General features: G+C 37.8%; 1 protein-coding gene across 1 annotated transcript in view; it reads left to right on the top strand.

Annotated features, from left to right (window-relative positions):
- PIEZO2 (piezo type mechanosensitive ion channel component 2) overlaps positions 1-19066 on the top strand; it is a 283067-nt gene that overhangs the window by 76478 nt on the left and 187523 nt on the right. The window lies entirely within an intron of this gene.

Genomic DNA, 19066 nt, shown 5'->3' with positions numbered 1-19066 from the left:
GTGAATGAATAAATAATAATAAGGGATTGACTCTGTTCCTCCTCACAGGATCCTCAAGGTAGGGAAGATGAATTACGTAATGCATCAATAGAACTGGAGGTGTGATGCTTGCATAGATAGATATGTGTAGCTGGTCTCCTGGAGCTTGAATCTGTCTCCTTTGGGCTAGTTGTTGAGTGGTAGGTTATGGCTAGCCAGCACATACAGCATAAATGTACCTCCAGGGTACACTCAGTCTGGTGAGAGAAATGATCATAATCCAGTAATTTAGGTTAACTTACATGTACTGATAAGTGTATGAGTAAAGGCTAGCACTGGGGCGTACTATTTATAATACTTAAATTGAGCTGTCTTTATTCTTCTTCTGTGTAATTAATCCCGTGTGTCTTGCTTGGAGAAAAAAAGATGAAAAACGATGACTTAGGCAATGGTGCCCTGTGGTTTTGGAGGGCAGCTGTCCTCTGGCATATGGTCCATGTCTAAATCTACCTAGTGGTTGTTGATGGCTTTAGGGGGGGAGGTCCATTTTATAAATGCTTCCCGATACTGTAATTGTTTTTCATATTAATCATCCGTCCCCTCATTTGCCTTGCTATTTGGGGGTGATGTACTTTCAGAAAAACACAGAGGGGTCTCATTTGTCTCACACTCCTTTTTCAGAATTTAAACATTGGCAGAGGTAGAAAATGCAGTCATTAATCAGGTGTTTTATAAATGGCATTGCTTGAGTGTATCTGCATTTGTCACTTGTGAAAACTGCTATGGAGAGAGATCCTGAGGAGTCAAGAAGGCTCCTTTAATGTTGTTTTTTTGTTGTTTTTTATTTGTAGTGGTATCGTGGCTCTTTCAGAACTGGGTTGTTCTGGTCATAGCTCCCTGCATTTCTCTGGGACAGTCAGTGTGAAAACTCTTAGGCTACAGTGGGTGTTGCAATCTAGCGTGAAAAGCAGACTGAACAAATGTGTCTGATTTAACTGTGTGTGTGGAATGGTAAGAATGAGTGCTTATTTACATATACACAAACATGCATAAACCTGAGCTGTAATTGTGGGAATGCTCAGTGCACCCTAACGTTGCTAGGACAGAAACAGATACGGTAACCATAACAGAAAGAACCGCTTTCTGGCTTAATTTCGAGAAGGATGGGGGGGGGGGTGTGTTCCTCCAAGTCCTGATCTGGTGATTTGAACATATGCATTGTGTAAAGTCAAGCTGTGTGCAGTACATATTGCTGGCACCTTCAGGCATTTCATATGCACGTGGTGCAGTGTTACAGGTTCTGGCCTATTTTTCAGAGCCAAATTCTATATACTCAGCTGGCAGTGAACAAAAAAATGTGATTTGGCTGAATGGATTTTGGCATAGGCATTCTGAAGCCCCAGAATTTCAACTCTTGGAGTTGTCACAAATAATGCTTAATTAAACTGGCAGCTTAAACCAATAAATATTTAAATTAATTTTAAAAGGACAAATTAATTGCTGTGTAGAAGAGAGAGTGCTTTTATGTGCTTGTCCCTCACAGAAGGAGCCCAGGTGTTTCCACAGCAGTCTGCCTGGAGCCAGGGGCTTGAATCTAGGGAGGAAAGGCAAAAAAGAGCTGAGCTGTGGATAGGACAGAGATGTTTTACTTCAGCTATGCACAACATACAGTGTTATCTCGCAACTATTTTGTAGTATATTTGTGTGTGTGTGTGTGTGTGTGTGTGTGTGTTTGCTGGAAATAGAAGAGTGGAGAACAAAAGTGTTACATCAAGTTCCCGAGCATTATTTAAAACCTGTGAGAAATTGTCTTGTAATTATGGCCATTAGTCCCTTTTCCCCTAACTTAATTCACTGACCAGATGTCAAGTTCATTGGTTACCCACTAAGAACTCATGAAGAACTACAAAGAAGGAACCATCAGGACTTAAAAAGAAGAGGTCTGAGCTGTCTGTTGAAACATAGCATTTGATTTTGAGTATTACCCTACTATCTGTTAATAGAATATTTACATGTTACTAAACTTATTATGTAGAGGGAACTCTTGATATGTTTACTGACAGTAGGGCTCCCTCAAAGGGACTCAACTGATCTGTGTTGTGATGCTTTGATTTGCAAGATAACTCTCATGTGCTGTCCTGGAGGCAATATCATTTCAGCCGAGAGAAACTTAGCTACGCAACAGGCGGCTTCATGAAAGTCTGTGTGATCTTGAGCAAGATAGCATGCTCAGCACTGGGATTTCTATTAATAAGATGGTTTCACATTAAGAAACCTTTTTTTCCTTGGTGCTTTTAATAATACATTACTTTGGTTTATGATATTTAGTTTTACAGAAAACTCATCAGAGATGAATCCAAGTCCTCAGCCTTTAAACTATGAAGTCACTGACTTGAATCTTTACTTCAACCCCAAAACTGTAGCTTGGCTCCAAAGCAACTACAAAACAAAGATCTTGTTTTGTGATTTAAATCTGTAGATCCCCATGTGAGCACTCTGATTTAATATATGTGAGGTTTATTTTGGATTGCTCTGAACAGATTGGGAACTGTTTTCTTCTAAGCTGCAATGAGACATTTTCAAGCTAGTTAACTGTGGTCATGCAGAAATTTTAGGTGCTACAACACTTCTGATTTTTACCTTTTTTCCCACTTTTCTGTTTAGATAGAGTTCTGATGAGTATTTACTTATCACTGTGAAAGATGGTGAGGCAGGTAATCAGAGTGACGGGATATTAATTTTCTAATCAAAAAGGACAGGTGCTGCAAATATATCTATGAATCCATTAAAAGGTCAAAAGAGACTGCTTAAAATGTAAAAATGCCTTATTTTTTGTACACAGTCTTCATAGTAACCTCTGTTTTAATGTGGGTAAGCAGCAGTGAAATCTTGTTTTGGCAGTTCAGTTTTTGTGAAAAATCTTGGCTAGCATGGACAACTTTACAATTTTTTCATTCTATCCCCTTACCATCTCTTCCTCTGTGGAAGGAAGAATGCATCCTATCTAAACTGGTTTTGGTTCATCTGGTTTGTCTGCAAAATGTGCAAATGAATTGCTAATTTTCAATGTTAGATTGAGTTGATGATAAGAAGTAATTATGCTAAAGGGCTAAATCAGGGTAAGCCAAACAGAGATGTTATTACTGGAAATAGTTTTGGGAAGACTGTTGCATCAGCAAAGGAACTGTAACCTGATAATGGCAGTCTATGTTTTAAACCATTAACTGTAGAACTGCTACAAGGTCAAGACAAAGTATTGAAATCCATATTTGAAATATATCTAATATCATAGAAGACTAATTGAGATATAGGACAAGCCAAAGACTGAGTGATTTATGACTGTCTTTGGCTTTTGCTTTGTTTTTCTCTTGCCAGATCCTGACATTAGTACAGTAATAACCTTCCGAAAACAAATAATTCCTGGTGGAAACTTCACATTGATATAATGAGACAGGCAGTAAACAGCTAAAAACATCAGTGATACTCTAACATTTTGTTTTATCATTGCTATGACTGCATCCCTCCCCTCTCTTCCCCTTCTCCCCCCTTTTTTTTAATTCTTAATTTTCTATGTATTTCTTTTGTTTTGCTTGACTGCTATTTAGATGAATAGAATGTTCAGAGTTAAGGACATCAAACACTAGACAGTGACTTTAATTACTGTGTGAACAGTGGTATAAACCATGCTTACTTACAGCTATCTGCAGTACTTGTTTTTTCCAGAAGCATCTTCTTACCATGAGTGTTTTGGTGAATGTTTTCATCAGTTTCCTCACATCTTCATTTTCAAAATGTGTGTACTTACTCAAGCGAGGCAGCAAATAAGCAGTTTGGGCAGACCATGGATAGGAAACTGAAGATGTTGCTTCTCACAAATTCACTTAAAGCCTAGGTTATGAGCTGAAATCATTCATTTTTTTTTTGTACTGAGAGCATTAAAAGTTCTCATGCAGTAATATCTGTACTGCTTGGAAAATACTTGCCTTGACTTTTCATAAGCAAGCTGTCACTGCATTCAGATGTGTAACAAAAAGAATTTAGAGTACGATATATTCCTAAAAGCAAATTCTCCATTTTGCAAGAATGGGATCAGTTTTGGCTAGACTTTTTCCTGTAGTAGGTCAGCCAAACTGTAATTGGCCTCCACAGATACTAAGAAACAGCAACAATCTGAACCTGAAACCAAGTGGTGTGCAGAACAATTTGAAATTGTTTACTTTCTTTTGGAATTTTGAAATTACATGTGAAGATTGCTATTACAATTAAATGCCCCAAATGTTTAGCCTAAACTTGAGCCAAATCATCATCAGTGCGGACCAGGAAGCTCTTTCTTAGAGCTATATCTTTGAATTTTGGAGAAAAATGGTAACTGGAAAGAGTAACATCTAAAACTTATTCATTTTTTTGCTGCTAATACTGCTGCTAATTGATAAGCACTCTGCAAGCCGTATGAGGTAATTTATGTTGCAGTGTGCTAAGATCAACAAGAAATGTATGGTACTTCATTATACACAGAAGATGGTTTGATGGTTTTGCCTCTTGTCTTTGATTCTCCTGTCATACTAAGACTTTATACGTAAGAGAAGTACTATGCAGGCAGCACAAATACGTTCTATCTGCTATTAAGATGATCTGTAGTATCCTAAACTTGAAGTTTTCTTCTTCATACCTTAGTTTCATTTCAGCACAAAAATATTACTGATTAGAGAAATTCCACTTTTTACTTCTGCTTCGTGATTTGGTGGATTAACCTTTTCCAAATCTACAAAAAAGAAGTGACCGATTTATGGTTGGAGACAAAATCCTGATTATGAAAGGAGTACTTGAGAGAGGTTTGGCAGGCAATTCCAGGACATGCACTCATCAGCAGCCTTTGGGTTTTTTATTTTCTTGGGCATGTGGGAGGGAGTCAGTTACTGGAATGTGACTTAAAATCAGAAAGGTACTTTAATACAATATTGAAAAACTTTCTACGTGTGGTTATGCAAAAACTTCCTTGTTACCGGACTGAAAGTATTCAGATGGCTGGATGAGTACTTGCTCATTCTTTGGATAATACAGGTCAGTATGGTAGATAAATGATAAAGCCTGAAAGCTGTGAAAGGATGGATGTAGGCTGTGTCTTTGTCTAGCTGCTTCACTTAAATGGGGTAAGTAGCTGTATGAGAGTTAATGGTAGTTGAAACACAGCATTAAAACTCATTATTGCTGTTAAAATCTTTTGTGGATGCCAAAATGGGAGTAATATACTATGTAAGGGTTAGGAAAACATGTTTTTTTCTGCTTTGCGTATTAGAATTTGCATATGTATATGGCCTTTCCATTCTGAAGCATGGCAATATTAAAATTCATGTAAGATTTATGTGTATATGACATGTTTGTGGCCTATTGTCTGTTTATAAGATAGTTTCTGAAAAGCATTTGTCCACATGTGCACACATTGTATCCATTAAGTGTTGTGAGTAGGTTCTTTGTTCTAAAAATCAATAATAGCCTGCTCAAGAAAACCAGGCTGGATATTAACAGCATGACTTCTGAAAAGTACATAGAGCTATACACGTAGAGATCGCTTTCTACTGAAGTTATATTTTTACCATTATATATATTCAGCGACTGTAAATACTGCTTGAAAAGCTCTGCCTATCACTTGGAAGTGAATGCAGGCACTTGTCTTGAGGAGTCTAAAACCTTTTCTGGAATTCTCTCTGCTGGTGTGGGCCGATGGTTTGCTGACAGCAGTACCCTTTTGCAGCACCATCACTGCTCTAAATCTGCGGTAAAGTGATATCTGGGAAACAATATCATTTTAAGGATGATGTTTACATGTTACTGAAAACCATAAGATTAACCAATTTTTGGCATTGGATGCGAGTTAGCATTTAAAATTTACTGTGAGACTTTCTCTTATATCCACCTCTCCTGAGTGCATCATCTCTCTCATTAAAACTGTGATGGCTTAGCTTAACCTGAGCCCTCTGTGCTTTTGAAAGTGGCAAATTTCATGTCTTTTCCCATGTTTACAGAGGAGAAATTTAATTAATTAAGGATCCACCTTATTTTCTCATTTCTTCAGGTTTGCTTGGTGTTATCATCTCTTTCATTAATCTCACAAATTATCCACATCATAAGCACATTTAGTTTCGATAGGCTATCAAATATGACAACTGTCATGGTAAAGCTTCATCCGAGCACAGCTGGAAGAGAAAGCTCTTGAGAAAGTCTAAAATAATACCGGCACACGGCATTTGCCTCATCTCTTTTTAAGTTCTTTTTATCTGAGCACAAAGAAACAGTTTATGTGCACACATGCTGCACATACCAATGGTGTACATATGCAAATAAATAAATAAATAATAAAAAAAGAGAGAGAGAAAGAAATGTTGTGGAAAGATTTTAGAGTTAATGTCATTCAAAAACAAGCATAAATTTTCAGTGCAGTACTGTACAGTGCAATTACATTTTGTGTGAGGCTTCACGAACTGCTGAATTTTTAGAATGTTCTGGTCATACTTTAAATTGCAGATTTGGTTTTTTAAAATGTTATTACGTTCATTTTGAAACATCAACCCATTTTGGGGATGGTGATTTTCAAATGACTCACATTTAGAACAGTCTTGCTTATGTATGGGAGAAGGTCGTTCTTTAGTTAAACTTTTGCCAGGATTCATTATTAACTCTACTTGAAGCCAAATATAATTGAGTCAAAAAGTTGGCCTGGCCTGAAAATTACCGTGTTTGCTCAAGTTTACAGGAAGTGTGTGAACTAAGACTGCTTTTTGGAGGTTATCTGTCTTCTCTAAGTTAATATACTTTTAAAAGCCGAACCCAAACAGCCATAAGAAAGCAAACTACAGTCTTGTCCCCAGATAAGCTTTTAAATAACCCCAATATTTTTTTCCTGTAAAAATTTACCTTACAGATAACACTGTCTTATTTCATGTTGGGGAATGTCTCTATAATTCTCCTGATTCTTTAGTTTGGGCTAAGCTGTGTTTGACATCTGTTATTTGCTGTCTGCAGTAGAACCCTGCCAACACATTTCTTGAGTGGTGCTCAGCAGTGCTGATGCCAGACTGCTGGGAAAGCCGCAGGCAGTGTGCCCCTTGTCAGGTACTGCAGGATGCAACCCAGCACTACAAAGAAGTACAAAACCAGATCTATTTTTTCTCCACTTCTTGGGACATAATTCCTTGATAACATGTAATTTTAGCTTAGAAAGCCATCTCCTGTTTCTCCGTGCTCAGAGAGTTTGTGGATGCCCCATCCCTGGAGGCATTCAAGGCCAGGCTGGATGTGGCTCTGAGCAGCCTGGCCTGGTGGCTGGCGACCCTGCATATAGCAGGGGGGTTGAAACCAGGTGATCTTTGTGGTCCTTTTCAACACAGACCATTCTGTGAGTCTGTGATTATTTCACTTTGCATAAAACCACAGCAAGTGAATTTCTCTTTGCAGTGATCACCTAGTGCTGCACCTAAAGAGAGCTGATTGCCAAATGAGATAGTGGAAATGATTTTTTTTATTTTTTAATGGAGAGGAAATTTCAGGAAGAGCAGATGTAGCTGAATCTATCATTCTTGTAACAATGGCTTTAATAGTTTATGTCTGTATTGCCAGCAACATTTTTACTTCTCATTTCCTCCATCCGCCCTTCACCTGTTTAGATTAAAAACTTTTAGGCTAGGCCTGTCTTGGTGTGAGCAAGGGCTTTGCTGCTGAGGTTTGTATCTTTCCTTACAATCTACCAAGACAGTACTACCAGTAAAAATTAAACATACCAAACACAGCAGTGAGCAAAAATGGTCACAAAGCAACAACTCTTCTTTTTCAGAACTGGAGAGAGAATGAGGATACTTAACTCTATGGAGACTCTGGATCTTGGGGTATGAGTCACATTTCTACCACACTAAGGCCAACTCAAACAAATGATGTCCAGCGGATGATAAAAATGAAAATGAGTCCCTCATCTGTGACCAAACCCATGATTATTAGACATAAATTAACCAGGCCTGACCAATTTATCTGCTTTTAAGTGCTTTAAGATACTTGTGTGTTTTAGTAGTATAGGAAATAACAGTATTGCCTGAGAAAGTATTTAATGGTTTTTGGGCAGAGGAAAAACCCTCCCAGTGAATCCCATGAGGTAGCTGGTGCTTTAAGAGTTGTATAAATATGGTTATAGAAGGTAGACATCAAGCTGACTGAAGTTACTTCTAGTCTAAACCTGACTGATGAACCAGCATCCGATAACTTGGAAAGTTACTTCAGTCCTCTGGCAAATAAAACTTGAGCTAATTCCATGATGGTTTTCAACAGAACTTTGCAAAGGTTTAAACCCCAGCACACTTTTTTCCCTTCTGTTTTTTCTCTGTAAGGGAAAAGCAGAGCAAAATCAGAACAGCATTGCAAGTGTTCAGGGTGGCTGCTTTTTCTATAGTTCAGACTATTATTTCCATTTAATAATGAGCTCCATAACTCATAGATTTGAATAGTCACGTGCACAAACTGAGGATAGTAACATAGCCAAAGCTCTCCTTGTTTTCACAGCATTATATTTTGTCATAGGGCTGTTGATGATTTTTCTTTTATTGAGGATAGAATCACTCCTAAGGGTGTGCATTATCAACTGCATTGTTCTTCACAGTACACAGCCTTGAAATCTTAAAAACAACAACAACCCTGAACCAAAAACAATAAAAGCACAAAAAACCCCAACCTTTATACTTCTCCCTTAGGCAGGGATCCTGGCCATACAGAGTTGGATTCAAAGCTTCAATTTTCTTCCTTCCAAATAGATGGGAGGAAAAGAAAGGAACAGAAAACAGGGAAAACATAAACACTGTGTTTGAAGTCAGTGACCTGCTCAGATGCATGTGTCCTGCCTAGATGACTCACAGAAACGCAAAGCCTGAGGTGGTATTTTTCAGTTAGAGAGATGGTTAAAACTGTTTTGGCTCATGAGGGAGGTGATGAACAAGGAAGGACCTCGTAGTTATTTTACTGTTAGGAATGTTACAGGAAATGTGAAAGGGATGCTTATAAACACATACAGGCAGCCAAGGATGGAGACGCATCTAATGAATAAGAAAGTGGAACACTAAATATCTGGGAACAATACTACTTTAAAAATATGTCCCCACTTTGTTTTAATCTCCACATTTTTTGTCTTTATATTTGACTTTGCAGAAGACAGATTTTCCAAGATGCCATATCTGAACCCTTGGAAAGGCAGGGATGGTTGGGTACAACTGCCAGCTCTCACTGCTTATATCTGCAGAGCACACTTGAGTTGTCCTTTCTCCTCTCCTCGTACCCTCTCACATGACTCACTTCTTCCAGAATGCTTTTCTGTCTGCCACAGTCATGCCAGGGATCAGAGACTGAAAATCTAACTTCCTGTCCTGTTTTTCTGCTGCTTGTGCTTGCAGCACTTCTTAATTTATATTTAATTATTGCCCAACAATAAAATAAGTTTTTATTTATTTATTTATTTATTTATGTTAGTGGTAGTAGTAGAATCGCTGGTAGAAGGCAGATCTTGCCTACATCTTTGGATGTAGTAATATTTATTATGCCAGGACTGGGTCTGTGCAATACAAACCTGACTCTCACGCGATGTTCTGGGGATAGATAACGGATGATGTGTCTGGTTCCCAAGCTGCTTGTGATAGGACCAGCTGCTGTGGTCTCCTAACCTTTAGGAATGTGAACATCTTGATCACTCAGTTCAAGGACTGGAAGGAGTTGCTGAAGTTACCAAATTGGTTTTTGCTTTATAAACTCTTTTTCTAGATATTTCCTGTCTTAACTGAGTGCCCTGGTGATAAAGACAGGCTGACTGAAACAATTCTCTGAAGATAATGCAAAACAAGCCCTTAAAAGTAGTAGTGTGAGATGGTGTTTTGTTGTTGTTTTAGTTTTTGGGGAAAACCAAGCTTTCCCTTGGGTATTTGAATCAATTTGAATTCAATACAAAGTAGCATATAGAGTAGCAGTGGAAGAGGCATGAAGTGGGGCATTACATCTCTCTTACAGAATTAGCTCATCTTACCAGAATCCATCTGATAGCAAAAGATAAATCAGTTTTATCAGTGTGAAAGCAATAATATTTTAAAACCCATGCTGAGTGTTTGTGGAAGCCTTCCTTCTGCCAGATTTTGCCTTCATGTTACCAACAGAAATTTCTACAGAGTTGCTTCATTTACACTCTTCAAGTAGAGGTAAGAAACATGATCTTGCTGGCACGTAAAATTTCTCAAGAAAATTGGGAATGCTTGCCTAAAACTTGTTTATGTTAAACAGAGCATGGATTCTCAGCCTCTTTGAACGGTGTAGTGCAGTTGACTTCAGTGGAGCAGTGTTGACTCACAACAGCTCAAGCATTCACCCTGCACATTTAACTGGCAATTATTTCTTGGAAGCACTGTGTCTGTTAAATCTTGAAATATTCAGGTGCTTCAGTATAGACTGGCTTGTTTCCTAATCCTTCTATAGCGTTCAGATTTTACAGTGTGTGGAGCTTCATAAGATCATAGATTTCAGTAACAGAAGGTGTTCAAGTTGTAGAAAGTAAGTTAGTGTTCTGCTTCAGACTTCTGTATGGCTAAGCAAGCAATGCTTGATGATGACTTAGAGTTTCCATTAATTGTCTGTCATCCCTTCAAAGTCATTTTGGATGGCAGACAGCACCTGTTCTAGTTGTTAGGCCTTTTAAGCATATTCCAAATTCCAGAATGTTTCCCGTCTCCTTCATTCAGTAGCCTACAATTTCCAGGTATAAAAGGATCTCTTTTATTTACTATGCCATTTCTTCTGCATGACACAGAACTGACAACTTTTTTTGCTTTTAGTACTGTGTTTCTATAGTTCAGAACTTGTTTCTGCTGTTTTATTCACCTGTTGTAAAGTGACTTAGAGTCCTTAAATGCTGCTTGTTTGTTTCTTCCTTCTCCCACATGTATTCTGGTGGAATTTGTGCAGTGAAGTGACCAGCATATGCATGTGCATTCAACAGTTTTTCCTCCCACTTATAGCAGTCCTTGAGACTGAAATATAGTTCTGTGATGAACTACTGGATTCCTTCAGCCTTTTCACAGCCTGCTTCTGTGTTGACTTTCTTTAAACATAACATTAGTAACTTTTAACAGCATCATCTCAGGTTACTTTGTATGCTCTTTTATGTTTGTGGAAGTACATTTGAGCCATCCGGATCCCACATGATCCATTAAATCAATTGGTTATGGTGATGTATATAACTCGTGAGTTCATGTACATACTGATCTCAGTACTACAATAAGAATCTTCATGGTATATAGACATATTAATTCAGGATTTACAGAGATTATTAAACAAGGAATAATGGATTTTACAGTTTCAATACTGCAAAACCCAAATGTTTCAGAGAGTGATCATCTGGGATCTTTCATGATTACCAGAGTATGGATTGCATATATTCCAGATGCCTGGGAGGAGTAATACCCCTAAACACATTTGTATTTGGAGGCGGAGCAGCGATACCATCAATAAGTGTCCCTGACAGATGCTTTTCATTTTCAGAATTCAGGATTTGATATGTAGACTTGTCACTCAGTGTTTACCTTGAGGCTCTTTTGAACCATTATATTAATCACAAGAAGCTACCTTTATGCACTGACTGGCCTTATCAAGTCTTTAAGAAATATGTATCAAAGGGATTGAGGAGGTTGAAGTAGAGGCAGTAGATAACCATTACTGAATGTTTTTCAAACTGTGGAGTAATGTCCTTTTTGTCCAGATATAGAAATTTCCAAGCTGCTGCAGTACTTACCAATTCATGGAAGAGTTTGTGCATCAGAGCCCTACTCATAGATAAGTGTAGATGTCGAAAAAATTGTGTGCTTTATCTGTCTGGTTGCTTATGGTACAAGATATATCTGAAGGCGTTTGAGGCCAGAAGGTGCAACTGCAGAAACAGTTAGATACTTAGAGCCACTAAGCTCTACATGAGATGTCCAAATAAAACCCCATCCCCTAAAACACTGGCTCCTCAAAACCTCTGCCCAATTACAAGCTAAACTCAAGTATCTCATATTTGTTATATATCTGATAACTCCAGATTGGCTTGGAAAGGCTGAGTTGTCAGGCATCAAAGCCATTCCAAGGCATACATTCATATATTCATGATCCCCATAAGCAGAGGAAGAAAATGAGGGTGAGTTGTCATTCAGTGTGAGTATGGTTCCACTAGGGAGATTAATGCTCTGGGATTCTATATTAGATGCCAAGAACTGGCAGCAGATGGGATGCTGGTCAGGGCTGGCCTGCAAGTATTTCTCTATGTCTGTGAACCTGTTTGTCTATAAAGTGATGAGATTACTTTTAATTGTGATTTTAGGTCACTCTCTTGCTGTCAGCAATAGTGGAAGAAAGTGGACTGACAGCTTTCTGGCACATTAATGTGATCAACAAAATGCTCATAAAAATATTTTAGAGGACTAAACAAGATCCCAATTCTTCTTTTAAGTCTCCACCTATCAGTTCTGGTCAGTATTCTCTGGAAGGTCTCTGCAGAGACTTTAACATGTCCAAGGATGTCATCTTCGGTACAATGCAAATAGGAGTTTTTTGCCACGTTACTCAATCTGTTATGCTCTATATGTTATTAATTAGGTATTGTATTGGTCTAATGAACAAATGTTGGCCACATTGATTTTCTGTTCTGTTCTATTCATTTTATTTTACCTAAACAAGAGATAATGGGAATGGGAATGTTGAGTCAGAGCTGTAATAATGACATAAACCTCAAAAACATGAATTTAATCTTGAACTTTAAAGGAGGCTCCTTAAGCTTCAAGACAGAGAAAAGTTAGGCCAAATGTTAATCATACCTAATGGAGATTGACTCAACTGTAATTAAAGTAACTAATGCATTTTGATCCATGCCAAAGTTCTCTGTAATGACTTAAATATGTGGGATCATGTCTTACTGATACGTTCACAATAATTTCATTACAAGATGGCTAGGATATGCTACCATGAGGTGGCTGCATAGAAATGTGTTCACATCTGACCAGACAAGGCTGTAAATAAAAATGTTAATTCCTTTTGGGAGTTTCTTTAAAATGCTTTAAAAAATAAATAAAATTTACTCCTTTTCAGAAGATTCATTACACTTGTCTGGAAGGAGTTCAGTTCTCTGTAACTAAGAAACAGTTGACATATACAAGGAAACGTGGTAGAATAATAAAGGAGAATACTTCTTTTCCTTGCCTCTGAGCAGAGCAGAAACCCAAATAGCTGTTCAACTACTGTCATGGCAGGCTGTTGCGCTCCCAATATTTGTGTTGGGTGTCAGCAGAGGGTTGGGGAGCAAAATATCTGCACTGCTTTGCTGGAAGCTTAGCTTGCGTTGGCAGCAGAACAGAGCTCAACATTCGGGGGGGTGTATGTGCCCCTTGCAGGGTGCAGGAGAAAAGCAGGCTGATCTGTCTCCTCTGCCCCAGAGCTGGGCGATGTAGGATGGTACATCTCCCTTCCTGATGTGTGCAGCAGTGACCCATGTTTGCAATGGGGTTGATTTTATTTACTCTTTAATACCCAGCTTTTTAGGTGTGGGACAGTGTGAATTTGGAGTGGTGTTAGTGTCACTGCGCCTGTAAAAGTGTTCTCAGATATACATTACAGAGAGAGCTATCTATTATGCACAGAGATCAAATGTTGCCGTGGAGTTATATAAACACAAACATGGTTATATTAGCATAGGTTTGTAAGTCTGCATTACTTACACGTGGCAAAAAGCCCTAAATATGCTCCAGAGGTTATCCTCAGCAAGTGGCCCTGGATTCCTTGTAGAAACTCTTGCCATCACCTATTACAGCAACCTTACGCTTGTATGAAAATAGTTAATTTGGTGCTGCCTTAAAGTGTCACTAACACCTCAGAGGATGCTCACTATTGCTGCCTGTTCCTGCTGTTCTTTCTCCAACATCTTTTTCTTTCTGTGATTTTGTAACACCTCTGAAAAATTCCCAGTGCAGTGTTATTAATTTGGATGTTCTTTTTAGAAGGGAGTATGTGCTGCAACAAAATCAGTCTTTTTTTTTTTTTTTTTTTTTTTTTATAATGGGGAAATGTTGGTATTTTCAGGAGTGGAAATTTTTCACTTTGCTATGTAGAAAAAATAAGGAAGAAATAAAATATTTTAGTAGGTTCAAACTAAATAATTGTAGTTTTGATTTCCTGGGCTGAACAGTGGCATTTCATTCCTCCATCCAAGTGTTGTAAAAGTTAGCTTAGCAATTTGAATTTCACTCTGAATTATTAAACGTTGGCAATCAAAAATAGATTCAGACTTTAACTTTTGTGAGTTTTGTTTAATGATGCTTCATTTCAAATATTTTCAGTATGTTGTAGAGTAAGAATAAGTCTTAAGTTATCTGACTGGAAAATAGCTAAAGCTACTGACACTACACTGATACAGATATGATTTATGCCAGGAGTATGCATTTGTAAGAAATATGGCTTATTTATGTTTAAGCAGTGGACTCCAGTGTTTTAGTTGGAGTTTTGGAACATAATATCAAATACATGTTTCTCCTTTATTATTGCACTTGATTACATTTCAAACAGATTTTAACTATAGTCCTATGAAATTCACAGAAGTGTGTTTTTTTTGGATGTTTCATTCTATTACACATTCATTAGCACACTATGTTGGAATCTGAATTGCTTCTTCCTAAGATATGCAACTCGGTTTTAATCTTCTAGACTAGTAGCAAAATACTGTATGAGAAAACAGAAAACAGCAAATTATTTTAAAACAAGACTAAATTTTTAAGTTGTTTTTAATGTTATGAATGTTAATATGGTCCTTAGCTAGATTATATTCAGTTGTAGTTTTGTTGTAATGTTTTACAAAGCAGAATCTTTGCTTTTCCAGTGTCCAGCATCTGCCATCTGTTTTCTGTAACTGTTGAAGTACAAGGCTGAATCTAGATTTAAATATATATGTGTGTGTGCATACTCTTGCTTCTCTCTCATTGAGTGAGACTATTAATTATGCTGCAAGGATAATTTTATGTAGCTCTCGTAGGTGTGTGTGTATATATGTACAAGCACAGTGATAAACTAAGTCAATTTTTGTCTCCATTGCAATTTCAAAACCCAACTTTGCATCTGTTTCGTAGCAATGTTTTTGAGGTTATCCAAAAGTACAGACGGATCTATATGCATGGGGACAGGTAATATATTTCAATTTCTTTCATATTAGAATATACTTGTCATTCACTCCTAATCATAAGAATCTTGTATTTTGGGCAATTTTTTATTATGGTTCTACAGAACCATTATAGCAATAGTCATGGCAGGCTTACTGCAGACTAGGCACTACATTACATTCAGAAGTCATGTAGCCATATGGACCTACAGTCATATAGAAGTCTTCTACCCTTGAATTTCCAGGCTTAACAGATACAAATGATTTTTTAAATTGCTTATCTTGCTTCCTTGAAGAGATAGGAAAGTTATATATTCTTTGCATCCAAACTCAAGTTCCCCTGACTTACAGTGACTTCTGAAGAGAGTACTTGGACCTTCTGTTACCCTTGATCATTCAACCAAAGGCATAAAACACAGAACTGTGGGATAGAATCATAGAACCATACTTATCTTTTGGGTGATTCTTTTGTTTAGAGTTAATACTCTGTATTATTTGAGTGTCTTTGATTGTTGTCTAGCCTTTTGGGTGATGAAAAATGCCAAAGTAGTCTTCAAAGGTACACTCTTTTCTTCTTCCTGCAGTCTCTGAGAATGATAGAGGTAACTTCTCTACCCCCTCTACATGAAGGATTCTAGCGCACACTTCATGGTAAAGAACTGAGTCAATCACTTCCATTAATTGTGAAGAGCACAGGAATATCATCATCTTTCATATCCTCCGTGGTTTCCACACTTTATGTTACTCAGCATTCCCTTTAGTTTTTCTTCTGAAAAGGAAGCATCAATAATCACTGAAAAAATTCAGACCATGAAAACATCTGTACCCTATGAAACATGGTAATCCATATATTCCAGTGCATCATTTTACATACTACTCCACATTGTTATTTTCTGTAAGTATCATAAAATTGTTTAAGTTGGAATGGACCCTGAAAGGTCAGCTAGTCATATGCCATTTTTTTTCAAACCTAGATCTCCTATCACAGGAAAAAGTATTTAAAACTGTTCAAGAAGCAACCTGTTCTAGAGGGCATCTAAAAGAAGAAATACAAATACTGCAGTTTGTAGTGCTTCTTGCAAGGTTTGAGGAAGTTGTTCTCACCGGCCCCACTATTATGTAGGGGATAATTCCAAATCCTTCTAGCAGAAAGGCAGATGTGTGAGAAATCCCAGTGATGTCTCACATTCTGCCCTAGAGGCCTCTTGGATCCTGAGACACTCCTTGGACAACAATTGCACTACATGTGTGCAGAATGTAGATGCCAAATTCAGTTTCAAATGTTGAAGCAGTTTTACTATGTTTGGCTGCAGGATCCCCACAGTTTTGCTGTACGTGGAAGAATGAAACTACTGATCCTCTTATGTCTACCCCAGAGGACAAAATGCCAGAAATACTAGATCTAGTTGGACACAAACAATACTAAGCCAATGACTTGCCATGAATGCTTGGTTATTCTTAATGGAGAAACATGTCTATCTTGAAAAACTTCTGTAAAATCCTACAGGGATAGAGAGAATTGAAGTATTTGTCTCTGAAGGTGACACATACTTTCCTTCAGGTAGTTTTTAATTTCTGTGTGAAATAAGTTGGTCTGTGATAAACTTGAGTCAGCATTAAGCAGTCTTCCTTACTGTAGCTTCTAGACATTAGAATAGGTGTTTTGGGTTTTGTGAGAAGTGATTTATGCAGAAGCAAACAGATGAAACTCACAGTCTTCAAAAGTCTCTGACGTGATAAGAGAACTTTGAAGAGTATTTCATGAAGTGGAGGTCTGCTGGATGTCTGAACAAATATAAAAAATTTAAAGTACATGGTACTTCTGGTAACCTCTATGCATACAGCTGCACCTTTGAGGTAAAAAGAACAAATGAAAAAAAGAAATCTCAAAAAGAAATCTCCAGTTAGTGAATCCGCCAGCTGCCTTTATTCCACTTGTGTTCTTGTAGGACAGAATATGTAAAGTTAATAATAATAATAAAAAATAATAATAACGAGAATTAATAAAACATTCTCATGTAAAACAATGATCACTGAGCTCACATTGCCACTTAATAATGCAGTGCCTGTGATATTCATGGAACCATCAGTTTAGTGTCTCAGCAGAAGATGAGTTTCGAATGTAAAGGAACAAAATGCACGATGAAGCAGAACAGTGTTATTCTACTATATAAAGCCATGATATAATTGTCTTTTGTAGTTGTGATACCTTACTCTAAAGGGATGTAGTATAACTGGAGAAGAGTTCAGAACTGGATTGATGGGGATAACTTAAGTATATGCAACACTGTCTGAAGAATGGCTGAGTAGGCTGAGACTCTAGATAGGAAAATATGCAAATGAAAAGTGGTGTGCTTGAAAGGTACAAAGTAATGCTTTGGATGAAAAGGATGGATAGAGAGGAACAGTTCACATTTTCTCGTGGTATGGGAACTAGGAAACATTGTATGAAGTAAACAGGAATAAGCTACAGAAATTCGGTGAGCATCTGGTAATTCCAGATGAAGAATGTTGTATATGCTGAAAATCTGTCTAGCTCAGAGTGAGGCTGAAGAAGCTCACAAAGCAGAAATTTACCAAGCAGATCTGGTTCAACAAATGGTTAGTGGCTTGGAGGGAATATTAAACTACTGGTATGCTTCCCTGAACATTTGCTTGTGGCCACTTCTGATCACTTTGAGTGGACTTTTGGTTTATACTGACATAGATAAAGGCGTTCATAGCATCTTTTTTAATCACAGTTTCTAATATTTTGACAGTGGACTGTAGAATGATGAAGATTACAGAATAACAGTAAGTTCTAGAGGGCTTTTTTTTTTTTGTCATCTTGCTCTTTATAGCTTCATATTCTTGAATTTTAGTTTAATCAATGTTTGAATTTCTTCCAACTGCTTAGAAATAATCCTGAGATATAGTATTTTCACCCTTTCTCCCTTTTTCCTTTTTTTTGGTCTGGTAGCTTGTCTTGGACTTATTAAATTCAAATCTCTGTTCAAAGTCTTCAATTTAAGATGGAAATTTAAAAACAAACAGTGCATTTCTATTTCTTGGTCTTTTCTTACCTGTATACCTTCCATCAGTCATTCATTTTGTTTATAGAGGCTGTCTAAAAGTGTTGATACTTAGCATGAATTCATAAAATCATAGAATTACCCAGTTTGGAAAAGACCTCGAAGATCATCAAGTCCCACCGCAGCCTAACTATGGTACCCTAAATCTAACAACCCTCTGCTAAATCATATCCCACATACAAATGGCTCTTAAACACATCCAGGGATGGTGACTCACCCATCTCCCTGGGGAGCCTATTCCAGCGTTTAACAACCCCTTCTGTAAAGAAGTGTTTCCTAATGTCCAACCTAAACATACCTTGGCACAACATAGTATCATATCATAGTATCATAGTATCGTTCGAGTTGGAAGGGACCTTAGAGATCATCGAGTCCAACTCCTGGGTTTCGAGCCCTCTGTGTAGCAAATCGGCACTTCTACCCCCTGCGCCACAAAGGGGATTCGAACCCGGGCCCTTCGGTGCCGCAAGCAGCACTTTATACCACTGCGCCACCGGGGGCACACATGAGGCTATTTCCCCTCGTCCTGTCACTTGTCACCAGTGAGAAGAGACCTTCCCCACTCTCACTGTAAGAACCCTTCAGATACTGGAAGAGAGCAATAAGGTCTCCCCTCAGCCTCCTTTTCCCCAGACTAAACAGCCCCGGCTCCCTCAGCCTCTCCTCATAGGGTTGATTTTCCAAGCCGTTCAAAAGCCTTGAATTCAAAGTAGTATGTAGGATTTCATCATTTCAGTGAGTTCTACTCATCCTAGTCTAAGCATTTTCTGCAATGTTAAGAGATGTGATTTTGTCTCCTGAAAAATCAGATGTTTCTATAAGCATA

Source organism: Excalfactoria chinensis, chromosome 2 (genome assembly GCF_039878825.1).
Source record: "Excalfactoria chinensis isolate bCotChi1 chromosome 2, bCotChi1.hap2, whole genome shotgun sequence".
NCBI lineage: Eukaryota > Metazoa > Chordata > Aves > Galliformes > Phasianidae > Excalfactoria > Excalfactoria chinensis.
Note: the sequence above shows the minus strand (reverse complement) of the source record. Positions and strands in the feature narration are given on the sequence as shown.